The sequence below is a fragment of the Heterocephalus glaber genome, unplaced genomic scaffold (genome assembly GCF_053883595.1).
Source record: "Heterocephalus glaber isolate CG9 unplaced genomic scaffold, H.glaber_assembly_v1.0 deba00001550, whole genome shotgun sequence".
Taxonomy (NCBI): domain Eukaryota; kingdom Metazoa; phylum Chordata; class Mammalia; order Rodentia; family Bathyergidae; genus Heterocephalus; species Heterocephalus glaber.
The window spans coordinates 13529174-13551503 of record NW_028258343.1 but is presented as its reverse complement, the minus strand read 5'-3'; the positions used below and the strand labels follow the sequence as shown (position 1 = coordinate 13551503).

The 22330-nt window shown below is 42.0% G+C and overlaps 1 pseudogene across 1 annotated transcript in view; it reads right to left on the bottom strand.

Annotated features, from left to right (window-relative positions):
- LOC101703004 (protein FAM204A pseudogene) overlaps positions 1-21869 on the bottom strand; it is a 65770-nt pseudogene extending 43901 nt beyond the window's left edge. Inside the window, exon 1 of the transcript XR_015442545.1 lies at positions 18996-21869. The product of XR_015442545.1 is annotated as a protein FAM204A pseudogene (transcript). The remainder of the gene's footprint in view (positions 1-18995) is intronic.
- Positions 21870-22330: the final 461 nt, after the last annotated feature.

The following is a 22330-nucleotide window of genomic DNA, read 5'->3' as shown; positions in this document are numbered from 1 at the left end:
GTCCTTCTTCTGAGGAATAGCTGGTAAAAATTTTTTCCATTCTATGGGTTGTCTCTTCACTCATTTGGTGGTTTCTTTTGCTGTGCAAAAGCTTTTTAATATGATGCGATTTTAGCTGTTGATTCTTTATAATATTTCCTGTGTGACAAAGGTTTTGTTCATAAAGTCTTTCCCTACACCTATGTCTTCAAGAGTTTTACCTATTTTATTTTCCAACAGATTAAATGTTTCTGTTTCAATATTTAGATCTTTGATCCATTTCAATTTTAGTTTAGTGCCTGCTTATAAATTGTTTATGGTAGGTAGCGTTGTTACTAGTATTGAGTGTGAGACCAAGATAAACCTAAGAAATGCCATCTTAGCCTGAAGATGAACTTCCCTCATACCCCTCCTCTTACAGAGTGCATTTTTGTAACTGCTTGTTCTGCTTCTGTAAACTTGCTTCACTGCTTCTCAGAAAGGGATGGTGCCTGGTGCCTCCCTTTCCCATGAATTGCCCTAACCTAACAAGGCAGCAAGATAGCTGTGGTGAAAACTATTTTGCAACTAGTCAAAAAAACATGTTAACCTCCCCTTGAACTTCTCTTCTTTAAATAACACCTATAAAAGCTATGCTGTTACAACACCCTATAAAAACTGTGCTGTTCCTGGACTCAGGGCTTCACTTTGCTTAGGGAGTGGAGTCCACGCATATGAATAAATTCCTTTCAGTTTAACTTTGTCGTTGGTCCCAGTTTTGGTGATTTATCGGCTTACTTGGCACAATTTTGGAGGCCCCAGCAAGATCACCATCACTCGGTGACTTCTGTTCGGCAGATGGCCCCTGTCTCAGGCTGCTGTGGTCCGGGAGCCCTGGGGAGGCCACCCTGACCATTTGATCAGGGCCCTGGGGGCTCTGTTCTTGAGCAGAGAATTCGGGTCGGTCCAGCTGAGGGGAGTTTATCTGGAAAACCTTCAGAGGTCAGGTAAAAATCTTATGATTCTCAGTCAGTGGATCCAAAAGAAGGTGAAAGGGAAGTCAGACGCAACAGTAATTCCCCCGCCCAGGGCTTCATCATGACAATGGGAAGCCTTCTAGTCAGTTTACCCCTGGGTCTGGTTTGTCTAAATATTTATGGGTATAGTTTGTCTAAATATTTGTGCATCTGTTTTCTGTTGTTTGTCAGCTTGCTCTGTGTGCCTTTTTGCCTCCACTTGTCAACAGATCATGGGATCCGGACAATCTACCCTCTCAACCCCCCTTAAGTGTGTTTTACAACATTTCTCTCAAATTTATACCCCACAGAAAGCAGATGACTATGGCATCGAGTTCTCAAAAGGAAGACTACAGGCCCTATGTCAATTAGAGTGGCCATAATTTGGGGTGGGATGGCCAGGTGTGGGAAGTTTCAACATTCAGACTACCCAGCAGGTTTGGAACAGGGTCACAGGAAAGGGAGGGCCTCGCCATCCTGACCAGTTTCCTTATATTGATGTATGGATGGACCTCATAAAAGACCCTCCTCCCTCCCTTGATTGCCTGGGATTGAGACACAGGAGGTTTGTGGAAGATAAGTTTCACAACAGGTGAGGACAATCAGTTGTTCTTGTCACCAAGCCCCTTCCAAAGCATAAGGTTTTTCAGGCCCCGCAGGATGAGGATGACTTCTGGCCTTGCCCACCCCCTTATTGGGCTCACAGGGAAGGGCCTGAAGAAGACCCCGACTCTCCCTCTGATTCTACCCCCTGTGATTCCTCTGTCCCCTCTGTGCCGCCTGATTCCCTATCCCCTCCTCACACCCAGTCAGGACAGTCCTATGAGTCTCAGGGGGCAACCAGCCAGGTAACGTCCACTGTCCTTCCTTTGAAACAAGTTGAACCAGGTGGGGGATTCATCTATGTTCCTTTCACTACTAGTGACCTTTATAATTGGAAAAATCAAGTTGCTCCTTTTTCAGAAAAACCCCAGGCTTTAATTCATCTTTTAGAGTCTATTTTCCATACTCATCAGCCCACTTGGGACAACTGCCAACAGCTGCTTCACACCCTCTACTACAGAGGAGTGAGACCAGATTTTGCAAGAGGCTGTTAAGGTGGCCCTGGGACTAAACCCAGACCTTGGTCCTAGCACTCCGGTTTATCTGCAGAAAGCAGAGGCTGAGGTGCTGACCCACCGGCTGGACTGGGACCCCAACACTGATGCAGGTAGAAGAGATCTGGCCAGTTACCACCAGCACCTTTTGCAGGGACTCCACCAAGTGGCTAGGAAGCCGACTAATCTGACTAAGGCGAGTGAAGTAAAACAGGATAAGACGGAGTCTCCCTCGGCTTTCTTGGAGCACCTTCTAGAGGCATATCGGGTCTATCCACCCATTAATCCTGATGCTCCAGAAAACACAGCCTCAATAAATCTGGCCTTTGTGTCACAGTCAGCCCTAGATATTAGACAAAAAAACTTCAGAGATTGGAAGGATTTGAGGGAAAAAACAGGTCCAAGCTCCTGAGTATAGCTCAAAAGGTTTTTGACAACCAGGACTCCCCGGAAGAGAAAATTGCCAAGCAGCTAAAAAAAGTTACTATTGCTGCTCTCAAAAACTATGAGACAAGCAAGCAGACTGGGAGATCTAAGTCGGAGTGACCCCTGCGGCCTAGGCTCAGAAGGGACCAATGTGCCTATTGCAAACAGACTGGACATTGGAAAAATAAGTGCCCCCTCAAGAAGGAAAAAGAGGGACAGAACCAGAAAAAGATGCAGGAGGTCCTGACCTTTGAAGAAATGGAATAGGGAAGTCAGGGCTCATTCAAACTGAGCCCCTGCGAGCCTATGGTAAAAGTAAAAGTCAGGGGCACTACAACCAGTTTCCTAGTAGATATGGGGCAGCCCATTCGGTACTAACAAAACCTTTAGGAAAATTGACAACACAAAAGACTTTGGTACAGGGGGCTACCAGCAAGGGAGTTCAAGGTTTTAAATGGACAACTGCATGAATGGTAGACTTGGGTCACAGGCAAGTGACCCACTCCTTTTTGGTGATTCCAGAGTGTCCATACCCCTTGCTTGGTAGGGACCTGCTAAGAAAATTGAGTATAACAATTACCTTTGCAGAGGAAAAGGCAGACCTAAAACTAGGCATCCCACAGGGGACTGTCAAAGTTATGGTGACTCGCCCATTGGCTTCTGAATACCTGATGCTCTCTGAGCCAGAGGACAAGTGAGCTGGGCAGATTGGTGGTCTACAGATGAAGTTTCCCCTTGTGTGGGCTGAAACAAATCCCCCTGGATTAGCAAGCCATCAAGTTCCTATAGAGGTCAGTCTAAAATCCAATGCCCAGCCCGTTTCTGTTCGACAGTATCCCATCAAAAAGGAGGCAAGAGAAAGGATTTGGACACACATCAACCAACTCCTGGATGCTGGAATCCTAAGGCTATGCCAACCGCCATGGAACACCCCACTCCTGTCTGTCCAAAAGCCTGGTACTTCTGACTACAGGCCTGTCCAAGACCTCCAAGAGGTAAACAAAAGAACTGAGACTGTACACCCCACTGTACCAAATCCCTACACCCTGCTGAGCCTCCTGCCCCTGCAACAACAAGTCTACACTGTGCTGGACCTCAAAGATGCCTTCTTCAGTCTGCCATTGGCCAAGGTGAGTCAGCCCCTTTTTGCCTTCGAATGGGTGGATCCCAAAGGAGGGTACTCAGGACAGCTGACCTGGACAAGATTGCCACAAGGGTTCAAAAATGCTCCCACCCTGTTTGATGAGGCTCTAAATAAGGACTTGGCTCCGTTCAGAGCATCTCATCCTGAAGTGACTCTTCTCCAGTATGTAGATGACCTCCTAGTAGCGGCTGATGATCAGGACACCTGCATGGCAGGTACTAAGGACTTGTTGGGATTGTTACAAAAATTGGGATACTGAGTGTCAGCCAGAAAGGCCCAGATCTGTGCCTCCCAGGTCACTTACCTTGGGTATGAGATTGACAGGGGCACCCGATGACTGTCTCAGAGATGGAAACAAACTATATTACAGATCCCAACACCCACCACAAAGAGACAGGTGTGAGAGATTTTGGAAACTGCTGGTTACTGTCGACTCTGGATTATAGGGTTTGTGGAGATCACAAAGCCCCAATATGCAGCCACAGCCAGAGGAAACACACCCTTAGTGTGGACAGAGACCGAACAGAGGGCATTTGAGACCCTGAAACAAGCCCTTGTTCAGGGACCAGCTTTGGCCCTCCCAGACATTGGAAAACCTTTCCAATTATTCATGGCTGAGAAAGACGGAGTGGCAAAAGGGGTCCTTACTCAAACTTTAGAACCCTGGAAAAGATCTGTGGCTTATTTGTCCAAAAGGCTTGATCCTGTGGCCACTGCCTGACCACCCTGCCTCAGAGCCATCGCAGCAACAGCCCTCCTCATTAAGGAGGCAAACAAGCTAAGCTTGGGTCAGGGGTTCACGATCAGTGCGCCACATGCAGCCTCCTCCACGATGTGAGGAGGCTCTGAGTGATGGATATCAAACACCAGACTGACTCAGTACCAGGCGCTCCTGATTGACCAGCCCTGGATCAAGTTCACAGAGGCCACTACCTTAAAACCTGTGACCCTGCTGCCTGCCTCAGACCCGACAATTCCACTGCATGATGGCCAGGAGACCCTCCAAGACATAACCTCGACCAGACCTGATTTGAAGGATGTGCCCCTAAAAGACTCTGAGGAGACATTCTTCACAGATGGAAGCAGCTTCATTGAGCAAGGAGTCAGGTATGCAGGGGCAGCATTGGTGGATGGCCAGGGAGTGACGAGGTGGGCTGCTGCTCTGGGATCTGGAACTTCAGCCCAGTGAGCAGAGCTGATGGCTCTCACTCAGGCCTTAAATCTGGGTGAAGGGAATAATATCTATAATGGATAGTCGGTATGCCTTCACAACTGTGCATGTTCATGGAGAGTTATATAAACAATGAGGCCTGCTCACGTCAGGAGGTAAACACATCAAAAATAAACATGAGATCCTAGCTTTACTAGAAGCTGTATGGAAGCCTAAATCAGTGGCTATAATGCACTGCAAGGGCCATCAGAGGTCTGACACACTGGAGGCCATAGGAAATCAGAAGCCTGACCTAGCTACTAGACTGGCTACCAGAAAACCAGTGGGGATGGCCCCCACCCTGCCCCTTAAAGCTTTTCCTGAGCTGCCAGCTAAGCCACATTATTCATCAGAGGAAGAAAAACAAAATGCCCAGGTGGGAGCTATACAAGATAAAAAAGGATGGTGGAGCCATCCCGACGGCCAAGTCTGCTTGCCTCAGGCTCTTGGCAGACAGCTAATTCAGCAGATACACCAGTTTACTCACCTAGAAGAAAAGAAACTCAGACAACTGATAAGTTCCAGGTTTTTAACTCCTAAGCTGGCTGCCATGGTCCAGGATGTTTGCACCCGGTGCCAGACATGTGCCCAGGTAAATGCCAAGGCAATGCTCAGAGGCGAGGGAACCTGACTCCGAGGAGAGCATCCCAGGGAATTTTGGGAATTGGATTTTACTGAAGTCAAGCCCAGCCGTGGATACAGGTACCTGTTGGTTTGGGTAGATACTTACTCTGGATGGGTAGAAGCCTTCCCAACTAAAGGAGAGACAGCTACAATAGTCAGTAAAAAGTTGTTACAGGAGCTCATCCTCTGATTTGGCCTCCCCTGTGCTCTGGGGTCCGACAATGGCCCGGCCTTCATGGCTAAGGTATCCCAATTGGTGGCCAAGGCCCTTAACATTGATTAGAAACTTCATTGTACCAATCATCCACAAAGTTCAGGGCAAGTGGAAAGGATGAATCGTTCCTTAAAAGAGACATTAACTAAGTTTGTTTTAGAAACTGGAGGACCTCATCCCACTGACCCTCTTGCAGGCTAGGTGCCCTCCTTATATAGAAAAATTAACTCCTTATGAAATCATGTTCAGGAGACCACCTCCCTTACTGCCCAGGGTAAATTTGGAAAATGTATCAGAATGTGAAAATCATACTGTTAAACTCTTTAAAGGCCCTCCAGGTAATCCAACAGAAGCTACAGAATTGAGTTCAGGAGGCCAGGCCGGCCCTTCAACCTGATGTTACCCATCATAAATTTCAGCCTGGAGATCTGGTACTGGTAAAGAGACATTCATCTAAGGCTCTGGAGCCACATTTAAAAGGGCCTTTCCAGGTGATCTTGACAATGCCACCTGCTGTGAAGATCACGAGAAAGACACCATGGATACATCACTGTCACATTAAAGCAGCTCCTGAAGACACCCTGGAGGTCAAATGAAAGATCATCAGTCAACCAGGCAACAAAAAGCTAAGACTGAAAAGGGACAAATGATGTTTGCTATATTGACCCATAATTCAACATTTGTTATGATTATTATTTTTAAGTCATTATTTTCTGAAACATTGGCAATATTACCCCAAAGACAATTAGACTTTGTTGGTAATGTTTAGATTCAGCTGACACAATCACTTAATCTGTCTGAGTTTTGTTTAGTCATTAATTGTGGTTGTGCATTTGTTATCATGTTGCTGCATACTAAAGGTCATAACCAGGTATGTGTCCAAACAAATAGACAATGTGAAAATCATGTTATTAAGCCAGATGTATAAACCATTGCCTGAAGAAGGAGAATATGTAGAGATGAGATGATGAATAAAAGGTTTGATTCTGTACAAAAAAATCAGTGGGGAATGTGAGACCAAAATGAACCTAAGAAATGCCATCTTGGCCTGAAGATGAACTTCCCTCATACCCCTCCTCTTACAGAGTGCATTTTTGTAACTGCTTGTTCTGCTTCTGTACTTGCTTCATCACTTCTCAGAAAGGGATGGTGCCTGGTGCCTCCCTTTCCTGTGAATTACCCTAACCTGACAAGGCAGCAAGATAGCTGTGGTGAAAAATATTTTGCAACTAGTCAAAAAAACATGTTAACCTCCCCTTGAACTTCTCTTCTTTAAATAACACCTATAAAAGCTATGCTGTTACAACCCTATAAAAACTGTGCTGTTCCTGGACTCAGGGCTTCACTTTGCTTAGGGAGTGGAGTCCACACATGTGAATAAATTCCTTTCAGTTTAACTTTGTTGTTGGTCCCAGTGTTTGGTGATTTATCAGCTTGCTTGGCACAACATTGAGGCCTCCTTAGGAAATGACTACTTTTCAGAGATGTCTTCTAGGTGTAGCTGGCTTTTGTCTTTTGAGTCTGTCCCAAGATCCTGCCTCTTCAGCTTATTAGGGATGAGAAGTTGCTGCCTATGTGGCTTAGCACCCAGTTCTTTGATGCTGGACTATGGTATTGTTCATGACCCCCAGACAATCTAAGTATTAGTATACAAGGAATACAGTTGTGGATCACAGTAACTATGTCACCCTGGCTAAAGTAGTACAATCAGTAATAACAATAGCATCAATTATATCCTAGAAAATGACAAACTGTGGCAACTGTTAATTTGTCACCTTAAACCATGGGTACACAAGATTTATAACAAAACTTAACAAAATCTAAAACAAATCAGAAAATTATGTACAGCCAGGGATTTAGCTAAGTGGTTCCACTGCCTGCCTCCAAAACCCAAGGACCTGAATTCGATCCCTGGTACTAAAATACACACACACACACACACACACACACACACACACACACACACAGAGAGAGAGAGAGAGAGAGAGAAAATTATATACAGTAAATATTCCCTCAATAGAGAAATTTTACCCTCAGGGGAAAAAATTTAAAAGGGATAAGAGGAAAAACAAGAGAAATAAAAGAAAAGAAAGAGATAAGAAGCAAGGCTGAAGGACAAAGGAAGTTTACCCAGGCTTTGGAAAACTAGTGAAGACAGAGGGAAAGAAGGAAAAGACAAAAACAAGAACTGAACAAAACCAAAAAAACTAAAAACAATATGTGCACTCATTAAAAAACATCAAGAAAAAGCAAAACAAAACAAAAAACAAAAAGCAAAAGCAAAGGAAAAAAGAGAGAGATTATCTTCTGAGGTCTACAGTTCTGTGGTAGTGTCCAATTCAGGATGTGTCTCTGCTGTCCCTGGTAGACAAAGGAGGCAGACAGAGCCCAGATCCATGCTGGATAATCCCAGTAAGCCTGCAGAAGGATTAGGGTAGGGTGCTGGTTCTGGTGTTTTCAACTCCACAGAAGTTCAGGCTGATGCTGGCCTCTGCTTATAGGGTTGGGGCCTGAGATGTTCAGCCTACAACACACTGGGTGTCTCTTACTGGCCTGACCTCAGCTCTCTGACCCTGGATGTCTCCTGCGGTTGCACCTCACCCAATCACTGGGAGCCCTGAGAGGAAGCCAATCCACAGCTGCTCCAAATTCCAGGCTCAGTTGGCCCCTTCCTAAAATGGCATCTGCTCAAGCTCCTTCTCCAGGAAATGCTTGGAGTAGAGTCATTCACTAGCTGTTGTAGCTTACAACATCCACTGCTCTGTTTCACTGGTGCATTTCTCCCTGGAGGCCTCTGGAGTCAGCCACTCTCACTGTGTCTCTGCAGATTTGAGCCTTCTCTCTCATGCCACAAACTGGGAGTCAGGCAGAAAGTACATTTTGCCCCCTTTTTCTGCATTGAGGTGTGCCTCTTCACTTTCCCCGTGGGCTCCAATTCTCCCTTCAGATCCTTCCTGAGTCCTAGGGAAACACCTCCCTCCTTCTTTTCTTCTCCAAGACAGGACTCTAAATCTCAGAGATGCTGATTTGCTGCTGTTTACTACTCTGCCATCTTTGCTTCCTCAGAAAAAACACTTTTAAAAACCAATATTACTATTGAAAAAGTTTAAATCTTTTTTTCAATTATTTTGTTCTTATAATGCATTCCATTGAGAAGGCACAGCCCCGGTACTCGCCCAATTATGTGGGCTACTGGAAAGAACAACACTGGCTCTCAGAGAGCAGCAATGCAGAGCATACTTGGGTATACTCTGAACCCCTAGTAGGGTCAGAGCTTGGGAACCGAGGATTCTGGGGACTGGGAACCCCACATCCCACTAGTGACTCCACCTTTGATGTCAAAGGAACTGCAGTTAATCTGGATAAATTCAAGAAAAGGCAGCAGGAAGAGGAGCTGCTTATGAGGCGTGGGGTACACCGAAGACTTGGATGTTCAACTATCATTGAACACACAGGTTCGGATCCAAGGAAAACCTGATGTGACCCGGATATGGCTAATAACCAGGGTCTTAATTCTTTCTCCTTATCTTTTGCTCTTATACAGCTCATAGATGATCTCAGATGGTCTCCATGGGTCCTCTCTCTAGCCACTAACCCTTCTCCTAGGGCAGGAACGTTCCCAAATGTAGAGTCCCCTGATTGGCTCAATGAGCCTCATGCCTTTGGATTTTCTTCTCTTGATTGCTATCCCTAATCTGTAGAGACCAAGCTGGTTTTTTGAGTTAACATACATTTTTATTTATAAGAGATTTTATGAGACAGGGAGTCCACCTTCAACAAGGGGCCTTATATCACAGACTATGCAAACAGGGAGATTTGAAATGTTGTCTGACATTTATGCTCCTTGATTTGGACAGGGACACCAGATGCTGTCATCAGCCTCACAGGTGACAATGTCAAACAGCACTAGATGTTCCAAATTTGTTTGTTCTTCTTTCCCAAGAGTGCCTTACCCTTCACGTGCTATGCCAGTGGCTCACACATTATAACCTTAGCCAATAAAGTTGTCTGGCAGATGACATTATAGAACAGAAGCTAATGACCTCTAGGACAATCCAGTGTCTCAGACTCCACCTGCTGGCTCATCTGGAGTGTTTGTTCATGTGTCCTTGACTTTGTCCCAAATTTAATTTTATTAAAAACTTGGTATTATCGGAAAATTAGTGAAGTGTATTCTGATAATACCTGTAGCACATTGTACACAGCTTTGCCACCAAGCAAGCTCCCAAAATGTGAGCTAGTCTTACCACCTGGTCTTGGGAGTAGTCATCCTCTTTGTCCCTCTCTGCTGGCATATATCCTCCATTCTTTGAGAATGTAATGTCAAAATGTGCTATGTTTGATATTTTTATGTGCCCCTTCTTATTCTCCCTTCATTTTTTACATACTAAAGCAACTGCAAATATTAACACGAGGATAGCTACATGAATGGAAACCGTACTCTCTGAGTGCATTATTCGTGGCCCCCATTGCCCAGAATGAGCTGCCCTAGTTTCCTACTTCCTCGGAGACATTCTGCCCACATTCAGTTTGACTGTCGGCAACCCTGGCAGGTAACTTTCTTAGCCAAATCTAGACATCCACACAACCCTCAAACTTGGCAAGAAGACCCTCTTGGGAAACTGCTTTGCAAAGAACTTATTGTCTATTTGAACAGTCTGACATTCTGAGATGGTTCTCCAAGGATACTAAAATGGGACTCGTGTCAGGAAAATGCGCAAGAGACAGTTTCCTGAATTAAACCTGTGTATCTTCTGGCCAAAAGGTGGTGTTGCATTTTCCTACCAGGGAGCTCTCAGTCAGTGCTTTGGTGAGCTTTCTCATTGCTGGGACAAAATACCTGACACCTACAACTTAAAGGAAGAGGGAGAGGTTTATTTTAGCTCAGTTTCAGAGCGTGATTAGCTTGCTCAAGGTAGGAACATCAAGGCAGAGGGCACAGAGGAGGAAGGGTGCTCATCTGATGACATCTGGGAAGCAGGGCACCGGGGAAGAGCCAGAGAGGAAGTGGGCAGGCACCAGATAGAATCCCCAAGTTCCTGCCACCATGCCTGCTTCCACCGACTGGGCCTGTTTAGCTCTGAGCTCATCAGTCTAGTGACCCTGTGATGAGCCTGTGCCCTCACAATCCAATGGCCTCTCCAGGGGTCTCTGAACCCAGTCAAGAAGATAATCAAGGTGAACTGACACAACGAGGGTGAGCAATGACGATGTCAGCCCAGTCCAGCGGTTCTCAAACCTTCACCTCCATCATAATCGCTAGGCAAATTGAGGAAAAAACCAAACCAGAATCAAGGCCCCTACCTCACCCTTACTCTACCTGATTCATTAGGTAGAGAAGGCCAGGGCCCCAGGAATCAGCCTCTAACATGAGTACATCAGGTGACTTGTTGCTGGTAGTCCACGAACCAAAATCTGAGAAATGCTAGTAGCATTCAGTTTCATTCAGTGAGAATTTGCTGGATGCAGAGCGTAGGACGTGGCCGTGAGGAACTAAAGTGAATGTATGCAGTATATTACAAAAAGAATATGAAACACTGATAAGATAATAGCAGCTTGCATTTGTATGGTGGTGCAGTTTTTAAGCATGCTCTCATTCATCACCGCCCCTTGGCATCGACACTGTGAGAGAGGCAAGAAAGTGATTGGTATTTCCATCTTGCAAAAATGAACTTAAGTAATTTCCCCAAGTTTCTATATCTGCTACATGGCAAACATAGATCATATCCAGGGCTTTGGACTGCTAGGGCTAAAGGGAGGAAAACTGTAGTGATAGGCACAATAATCCTCCAAAGAGCAAGGGCATAAAGCTGTACTTAGGTGGATGTCCATTGCTATGTTTATCATGGGAAAAAACTGGGACACCCTAAATATTCATCCCTAGTGGACTCATTTTTGTTTTTGGGGGGGGAGTTTGGTACCAGGGATTGAACGCGAATCCTTGCGCTTGCAAGGCAGGGGGCAGAACCACTGAGCTAAATCCCCGGCTGGACTCACTTTTTAAAACTTAATTTTATTGGCACACTTTAGGTATACAATGTAATGACATTCATCATTGGAAATTTGCACCTTTACATAGTCTCTCTTGGTTCTTATTGTTTCCCCCTTCCCCTGCCCTCCCTTCAACCCCTCCATCCCTCCCTATTTACAAAGACTTTGTTTCCATTTTTTCATTTTCTCATATTAATTCCATAGAGAACTCATTTTTAAAAAGGTAAATTCTGTGAACCCATGCTGTGCAATAAGATGCAGTTTCCCAAAAAAAATAAGGCAGATCTTGGTTTACATTGGAAAATATCTATGATGTATTGCAAAAAAAAATTTTTTTAAGTCTCAAAACTCTATAAATTCTTTATAAAGAGAAAAAAAGACAGAAGGGGGGAGAGAGAGACTGTAGGGGTCTCCTGGTGAATAGGTGCCATTGGACCAACACTAATCAATAGGAACCTAGGACCTTCAATGGACCGTGCATGGGACTGAGAGCTCAAAAGATAATTTCTCTAAATTAAGTTGTATGTGAATATGAGAAGTGCTCGGCACAGAAGAGCTACAGAGAAAAGCAAAACAACAAGAAAAAATTTACCTTGGGGAAGATGGCCATTAGTTGGAGGCTCCCTTCTGAACTCTCCTCTCTGTTCCTTTTTTTTTTTGGTACTGGGGAATCAAACTCAGGACCTTGCACTTGCAAGGCAGGTGTGGTGCCACTGAGCTAAATTCCCAGCTCTCTCTTTTCCTAATTGTTATAAACTTACTACACCGTTTCATACGGCATGACAGTGAGAGAGAGATATTACAATCCAGTTACTAGCTCATAAGAGCCAAACATCATGTAAAAAGAAAATCTAATTACAAATAATTGCTATACTCTTATCAAAGCACAATATGTTTAGTTCAAAGATTTTGTCTTGTAAAAGGTGACTCTTTGAGTCTTGAAAGCCAGGATTTGGTTGGGAGGAAGAAAAACACAAATTTATTTGAAAAACAATCCAGAAAACTTTTCCAATTCATTTACTACAGAGCTTCATAAAGGTAATATTTTATTATTATTCTTGTGTGGTTTTTCAAAACTGAGTAATATATGTTACCAATATCACTCAGCTTTCAACCAATTACTGTGGGCCTCTCCCTCATAGGCCTTAAGGGTAGCCAGGATGCCTTGCTCTGAAGAACTGACAATCTCTCCCTATATTTTTCAAATTGCAACAAATTCTATTCAAAATAAAACCAAACAAGATGGACTTTCACTTACAAAAAGGCTCTTTGATGAAGGGGCGAGTGCTTTAGTGCCTGGTTTATTATATTTTTAACAAAGTGGAATGTTTTCTGTGCTTATGAATACTGAAAAAGGGGCATAAAGGAATACTTCTTTTCTTTATTAATGGACACTAAAACCTAGAGGAAAATGACATTTAATTCTCAGAAAAGTGCCTTGTAACATGTCCAGGTCATGGGGCCCTCTTATGAATCTGATGAAAGCCCAATGTGGTAGAACACGCCTGGGATCTCAGCTGCTTGAGAGGCTGAGGTGGGAAGAGAGACGCCCTGGGCAGCATCTAGAGACTCCATCTCAACCACCACCTAAGAAAAGCGAAGCAACAACATCAAATGTGGAGAGAGTGGAGCCCTGCCCTCGTGGCAGCTACTTATGAAAGACAAGTTCAGGCCCAAGGGCGATGGAGCAGTGCTCAGTTTCCATTAGTCAGCTCTGTACTAGAGAAGTGTTCCTTTCAGATTCAAACGTTGTGATATTAATTCAGCAAAGTTAGAGCACCTGCCCTATGCAAAAGCTGGTGTGAGTGTGGAGTAGAGCCCGGCTTTCAACAAGCCCTCCAGGTAACTCTGCCGGGTCTTAGATCCACTGACAGGTCAGAACATGCCATGCTCAGTCCTTGTCCGCAGTTTCTGGTTTATTTGGCATGGCATGAGAGTCCAGTCATGGATGTTTCATAAAACCTTTCCAGGAGACTGTCATGCAGGCATGGTTGGGACCCCTTGGTTTAAACTCTGGAGAGGAGCTTGCTGGTTCTGGACAAACATTCATATGTCCAAGAGGAGGAAATTCTGTTTGCATCTGTGGCTCCCAACACACATGACGTCCACGGTTACGGACAGCCCTGCCTCTGTCTCAGGGACCCGGGGTGTTGGCTCCTACCCCACCCCCACCCATTGCCTTTTTCAGAGCAAGAGCCTCCAATTTTGCTTTCCTGTCAATTAATTTTTCCTGTAGAGTTGCTGGCTTTTTAAATGGAAAAGTGAAAGTACAGTCTCTATATGTACTCTATAAACCTAGAAGCTAAGAAATCGAAAATCCATTCTTGGGGTGGAGGCTTTCATCTTCCAAATGCTGTCCTTTGTGACAAACAGATCAATTTTTGTTACTAATTGGCCACTCTGCTAATAGTTTCTGTGAAACACATCTATTTCACAACTAATGGAGAAATCGTTGAAGAGTTTCTAGGTTTTCGATTCACAGGAGAAACAATCTTTGCAAGTCACTGCCCTTTAGAATATCCACCTATGAGGGGTCACTGAAGTCAGATAAAAGATATTTCCCTGCCCAAGAGAGTGGCTTTTAGTAAATATCTCTCCCACCCTCCCTCTCTCCACCTATGGCCTTTTTACCTTATTATAAAAGGTTCCACTCTACTATGATATGGAATTCTAATATTTACATCATGCTTCTATAAATTACTGTACCACGAGCAAAGACTCGACAGAATGCCCAAGTTTTGTAACTGAACATTTCACATATTTGAGAAATTCGCGACAAAATTGTCCTCTCTTCCCTGTTTCCTGTCCACATGAAAGCTGCCTCTGTTTTAACCTGGTAAGATCCTCTCAACCATGCAGGATTCATCTTGGCAGTTACACAAGAGCCTGTGGAATGGATTAGCCCAGGCGCACCACCATTATCCATTACTGTGTTCAAGTCACACGGGGTAAAATGCTGCTCTAAGAATCATGTGCTTCCTTTAGGAAACTGCAGAAAAGCTAACATTTTATAAGTAAGAAAATGCCCACTTGAGGCCTGATTAATGTGATTTGTCTTTATTAAAAAGAGAGAACAAAGACATTAGTCAAATCTTCACTCTGCTCAGTGACATGATGCTAACATTACAATAGTTTGTGGGAAGGGAAAGATTTAGGCAAAACAGAATTCTGGTACCTACTTGCTACTTAACACCATCAAGAGCAATCAGGTATGAAAAGTTATAATAGCTTATAACAAAATGGTCATACTGTGTTGTCTAAAACTAAGCATTAGATGCAAAGTTTTATAAAGAGTTTTTGTATCTATCCAGTTATTCTTAGAAGCCAGAACTGCTTTATAAGTTTACAAAGAAGAGGTTAGAAATCATTCAGCCCCACAGGTTAATTGACTTATTCAGGCTCACATGAGATAGACAGAATTTTACAGTATAATTAGACATAATTGTGCATTATAACCATAAACCTGTTTCACCTTCTTATGTTGTGAATTTGACTCATGCATAATTTATAAACTTCTAACTACCATGTTGGATTGTATGGGTCCATTTTTATGAGAAAATAATGAAACAGGCTGGGGATTTAGCTCAGTGGTTCTGCCACCTGCCTCACAAGCAGAAGGACCCGAGTTCGATCCCTGGTACCAAAAAAAAAAAAAAAATCTATGCTCCAAACACTACTGCACTCAACTATATAAAACAAATACTAATGGACATGAAAAACCATATAAGCACTAATACAATAGTAGTAGGGGACCTCAATGCCCCATTGTCACAAATAGATCAACAAGAAAAAAAACAAGCAATGAAATATAGAACTCAATCAAACTATTGAAGATATGAACCTAACAGATGTTTACAGAGTGTTTCACCCCACAAAATCAGAATACACAGTCTTTTCAGCTGCACATGGGCCATTCTCCAAAATAGACCACATACTCACTCATAGAACATATTTAGGTAAGTGCAAAGGAATTGAAGTTATCCCCTGTACATTATCAGACCATACTGCAATGAAATTGGAGATCAAAAGCAGCAAAAACTTCATAAACACATGGAAATTGAACAACACACTTCTGAATAACCAATGGGTCACAGAGGAAATTAAAGAAGAAATCAGACAGTTCCTTCAAATAAATGACAATGACAATACAACATATCAGAATCTATGGGTCACAATGAAAGCGGTCTTATGAGGGAAATTCATAGCAGTGAATAATCATATTAGGAAAACAGAGTGAGCCCAATTAAACAGCCTGATGCTGAACCTCAAGCTTCTAGAACAAGAAGAGCAGGACAACCCCAAAGCTCATACAAGTGAGGAAATTATAAAGATCAGGGCAGAAATCAATGCAATGGAGACTAAGAAAACAATACAAAAAAATCAACGAAGCCAAGAGTTGGTTCTTTGAAAGAATCAACAAAATTGACAAACCCTTAGCCAACCTTATCAGAAAAAGGAAAGAAAAGGTCCAAATCCAGTCAATTAGTAATGAAAAATGTGAAGTCTTAACAGATCCAGCAGAAATCCAGAAGATCATCAATACCTACTTCCAGAACCTATATGCCGATAAGATGGAAAACACAGAAGAAATGGACAGATTCCTAGACACGTATGAGTTACCAAAGTTGAATGAAGAAGAGCTAACAATTCTAAACAACCCAATATCAATCAATGAAATTGAAAATGTAATTAAAAACTTGCCAACCAAGAAAAGCCCGGGTCCTGATTGCTTCACCGCTGAATTCTACAAGACATTTAGAGAGGAACTGCTGCCACTCCTGTTGAAACACTTCAATGAAATTGAAAGGGAAGCAATACTCCCAAATTCATTCCTGGAAGCAAGCATTACCTTGATCCCTAAAGCGGAGAAAGACCCAACTGAAAAAGAGAACTATAGGCCAATCTCACTAATGAACATAGATGCAAAAATCCTTACTAGGATACTGGCAAGTAGAATTCAGAAGATCATCAAGAAGATCATACACCCCAACCAAGTGGGATTCATCACAGGGATGCAGGGATGGTTCAACATATGCAAATCAATCAATGTAATACACTATATCAATAGAGCCAAGGACAAAAACCATATGATCATCTCAATAGACGCAGAAAATGCATTTGACAAAATCCAACACGCATTTATGATAAAAACCCTACAAAAAATCAGAATAGATGGTCTCTACCTCAATCTGATAAAAGCCATCTATGAAAAATCAACTGCCAATATCATACTAAATGGTCAAAAACTGAAATCCTTCACACTAAAATCAGGAACAAGACAAGGATGTCCACTATCACCACTCTTGTTCAATAGAGTTTTGGAAACATTAGCCACAGCAATTAGACAAGAGAAAGAAATAAAAGGAAGAAGGATAGGAAATGAAGAAGGCAAATTGTCAGGTTGGGGATTTAGCTCAGTGGTTCCGCTGCCTGCCTCACAAGTGGAAGGACCCCAGTTCAATCCCCGGTACAAAAAAAAAAAAAAGAAGTCAAATTGTCATTATTTGCAGATGACATGATACTCTACATAGAAGACCCCAAGAACACTGCTCCTCTGCTGGTGGAAGTGTAGACTGATGCACCCACTGTGGAAATCAGTATGGAGATGCCTCAAAGAACTAGGCTTAGAGGTCCTACTCAACCCAGCTATCCCCCTTCTGGGTGTCTTCCCCAAAGAATTAAAAGAATCATACCATAGTGATATATGTGCACCCATCTTCATAGCAGCATAGTTTGTAATAGCTAAAACTTGGAATCAGCCCAAATGCCCATTAGTTGGAGACTGGATAAAGAAAATGTGGGGTTTTTTTTTATAAAATGGAGTACTACTCAGCCATCAAAAATGAGAAATTAGAGACATTTATTGCTAAATGGATGCACATTGAGGTGATACTCTCAAGTGAAATAAATAGGACACACATGTGTAAATACCGAATAGTTTCTCTAGTGTGAGAAACAAAGTGTAAATAAGAACTAAAAGGTATAATAGATAATGTGAAATAGGAAGAAAAGGGGCAAAGAGGAGGGGGAAGTGGGAGGGGTAGGGGAAAGGAAAGAAGGGAATGGAATTAATATGAGAAAATGAAAAAATGGAAATAAAGTCTTTGTAAATAGGGAGGGATGGAGGGGTTGAAAGGTGGGCAGGGGAAGGGGAAAAAAATAATAACCAAGAGAGTATGTAAAGGTGCAAATTTCCAATGATGAATATCATTATATTGCACACCTAAAATGTACCAATAAAAGGATATACAAAATATAAAAATAAAAATAAATAAAATATTAGAAAGTAATATAACAGACTATTAGCAATATTTATATGAGGAGATAGGTTGTGGATAATGTACATTTTCATCCTCCATTCAATGTTTTCATATTTTACAAGGGCACATACCTACTTTTTTTTTTTTTGGTACTGAGGATCGAACTCAGGACCTTCCGCTTGTGAGGCAAGCGCCGGAACCACCAAGCTGAATCCGTGGCCCACACATATGTACTTTTAACAGGAAAAAAATACTAGTTTGGTCCATTAGCAGGAAGGAAAATAGGAGGAAAGTGACAAATCGTCTAATAAATAACTAAAAGTTTACTATTTAAATGATAAATATCCCCAGTCAGTCCCATTAGAGATACTCATGTTGCGATGTAAAACCTTTTTTTCTTCTTATCTTTATTAATAAATATTTCATTTAATTTTTTTAAGGAGTAACTGGGAAGGGTAGTAAAAACACACCAATTCTTAGATGATTCAGTTACCTTAGTTTATGAGTGTTTTTCTTCTAAGAACCATCTCATAATTTAAAGACTGACATGACTGAAAGATATAGAAAGACATTCTAGACAGAGCTGAATTTAAATGAGCCTCCAATTACTATATTTTGTGCCTCTTTCCTTGTAATCTTTACCTCTGAAGGTACACAAATTAATCAACTGCTTTTATACAGGAAATAATGCCACTGCTTCCAATAAAGAATCAATAATTGTTTTTATAGCATTAAGGTAATTACAGTCATTTGGAAAGGTAGCATCAACAGATTTTTTTGCACTTATGACTAATCCATTTTAAACAAAAGCCAATCTTAAAAACATAATTTCAGGGCCGGGTATTTAGCTCAGTGGCACCATGCTTGCCTCACAAGCACAAAGTCCTGAGTTCAATCTCCAGTACAAAAAAATCCCCATAATTTCAGAAAAAACTCAGCTATGCCAAGAATAGATGAGAAAGCACATGGACCTGTGGACTTTAATGCTATACCAAACAGATAAAAAGCAAAATTGATTTTATCCTGTAGGTCTATACAAATAAATAAGATCCTACCTTCTTTTCCTGTACGTATGCTTAGATTTCTTACATAAATAACAAAATACTTCATTTCATTCTCTTCAACAGAATAAACGCCTTAGAAAAAAACTGAAAAGAGCTGATAATCATCTCCCAAGATTCATGCATACTTTGTTCAACTTCTATCAATTTCCTGACATAGTTAACCTACCCAGAAAAATCTTTTCCTAAATTAAGTACACAGGTCTACCTGTGTCTTGAAGAATTTTGCCCACTTATCTGTATCTCATGTTGCTTTTTGTTTCCCATTTCTTCTTTGCTTCAAACCCCACTGTGAGTTTCTTCTTTTTTTTTGAGCAGTCTGTGAGCTTTCAACCTCCCTTTTGGCTTTTATACACTGTGGCAGCCAATTGCTTTGGCAATTTTTTACACCAAGCTCTCAGCTGGTTGCTGCGCTCCTCGGCCTTCTCAACATCCCATTCCTCCACAGCCTGGTCTATCCTCTTTCCAAGCCCTGACATGTCAACCTGCTTCTTTTTAACAGTGGGTTCAAATCTATCATTGGCTCCAAAGTCCTGAGTAAGCTCCTCCACTGTGTTTCATTTAAGAACTACGCAATTTTTTCTCATTCTTCAGTTTATCTTTTCTGGAGTATTTTCTCTTTCTCCCTCTGAATCTTGAGGTTGAAGTTTCTGTTCAGAATTTTTTGTGTGTAATTCTTGGAAATTTGTTCCACATATTTAAGAGAATTCCAGAAGAGCACTCTTCATTAGCATTTGCTTTGGCCTCTGTTTCGGTTTGTGGTCCACCTGCTGAGAAACCTGAGATTTCTATTGGTCTAATGGTCACATCCTCTTTATCTTCCTGTAAGTTATGATTAAAGTTCTGTGGTGTGGCCTCATCTTCAGAATTCAACCAATATCACTTTCATTTAGGCCAGGAAGCAGCAGTCCATGCCATGTCTTTTCTTCAATCAGGAAGTGGCCACCCAGCATCCATCTGAGGACCAGGGTATAAAACCTTTTAAAAAGTACAGGTTCCTAGCATGTTCCTCAGAAGTCTGCTCTTGGTTTGCATGTGTACATTGCTTTCATGTTAAAAACAGAGTAGAAGCACCTGGCACAAAATGGATTCCGAATAAATATTTGTTGATTCAATTAAGAGAGGAAGGGATGAACGAATGTTTATAAAATGATGCCTCAGGCTGTAATGTGTGAGGAAGTCATCATGTGACCACTTCCTTTTCCCCTTATCATCTTAGATTCCCTTGTTTTTAAATTCACCTTCTCCAGCCCAGGGACTCAAAGAAACTGAAAACAGAGCAGGGAACAATTTCATAGCCATGCATCAGTGCTCCTTCCCTCAGACCTGGCAGTTGTCAAGACACCAGGAGAGAAGCTCTCCTCAACACAGACCATGTCAAAGCATAATATAAGTTAATAAGCCACTTATTGCTCCACATACAACAGAGGTGCGGTACATGGAACAATAAGCACCCTACCTATGATTGTCAGTGTCCTTCATGGAGAGAGGGAACACTAATGGAAAAGGGCAAAAGGAAATAAACCTCAGGTCTCTGGCAAAATCAGAAAACAACTCCTCAATAGAAGGGTAATAGCTAGAATATATAAAGAATTCAAAAAGGTTAGACCCCCTGAATAAAAGGCCCAAAATGAAAAAAAAAAAGTAGGCAAGTGAAATGAATAGACACTCCTTAGAAGATGTATATATAGTCAATAAACACAGGCAACAATATTCAGCATCACTGGCCATTACAGAAATGCAAATTAAAACAACATTGAGATTCTGTCTTACTCTAGAAAGAATAGCCATTGTTAAAACATCAAGTAATAACAAATGATGGAGAGGGTGTGGGGAAAAAGAAACCCTTCTACACTGTTGATGGGAATGTAAAGTAGTATACCCACTATGGAAGTCAGTATGGAGATTCTTCAAAAAAGCTAAACCTAGAAATTCCAATTGATCTAGCTATTCTCCCTCTAAGTATCTCCTCAAAAGTTAAAACATCATATTACAGTGATACATGCATACCCATGTTAAGAGCAGCACAATTCACGATAGCTAAATCTTGGAAGCAGCCTATATATCTATGAACAGAAAAATGGACAAAGGAAATATGGTGTATACATACATAATGGACTACTGCTGGGCTATAAAGAAGGATAAACTTGAGTCATCTCTGGGAAAATGGATGCAACTTGAAAACATAATGTTAAATGAAATAAATCAGACACATAGTTTTAAATACTGTTCAGGTTGACACCCTGAACAGTTTGTTGTCAGGGTGATGGCCTGACCAATTACCAGAGGTTGCCCAGTCACCTGATAAGAATGCAGCAGGGGATGAAAAAACAATGTACAAAGATCAGGGAATGGAGGGCCAGGAATTTTTCTTTAGCTCTCTCCTGACTGAACACCCTGGCTAAGACAATAGGCTCTGGATTAGTCAGTATTTATGATTATATAACACAGCAAGGGGGCTTGAAGGCAGATGTAAGGAATAGCAGAACTAATGCACTAATGAGCCAGGCTTGGTTAAAGGGGGATTAGCTATGTATGCTTACTTGTGAAGGAGAGGTCTCAGTTAACAAGGCACCTGTGCTATCTTTCAGGTCATAGCTAAGAGCCACCTGAGTTATCTTAGCTAACATTTGATCTTGGAGATGTTTGGACAGAGTCACAATTCCTCAGCTGCAATGTTTCCTTGCTATTAGAGACATCACAACTTCATTGATCACTGAGACCTCAGTTGTTACCCTTGGTATAGGGAAATCTATCTCCGTACACCAATCCAAAGGTCAATTAGCAACTTACACTTAGGCCTTAGAATGAGTTATAGTTTTAATCAGTAGCTGAATTCATAAGCCAAATTAATAATATTTAAAGCCTTCTTACTGCCATTTCAAGCTGGTCTCCTGCAGTTCCTCCTTTCTGTTTTTGAAGTTGCAGAAGCTGAATCAGGGCAAGTAGAGGCTGCATTGCATCTAGATGGTGGTCCGTCTTGGTTCCTCTATGTCATACTATTAATAAAAGCAGAAGAAGAATCCCAATGACTCAAAGCATTCCAATATAAAGCCAAAAGTATGCTTTAAGATAAAGAGATTTAGTTGGTTAAGAGCATTAGAAAATTGATCTCAATTCTGAATTTGCTCATCAAAATCCTGAGTTTGTTGGGACATGGATAAAACTTCTTTTTGGAGAGCCTCAAAATCAATAGTAATGTTCTGATGGATGGCCCCTTGAACATGTTTCTTTACATGTTCCCAAGGATGCATAGATTTATTATATGGCAAAGGTGTTAGACAAAAGTGATATCCTTTCATAACATTTGTATAGAGGGCATGTCTGTA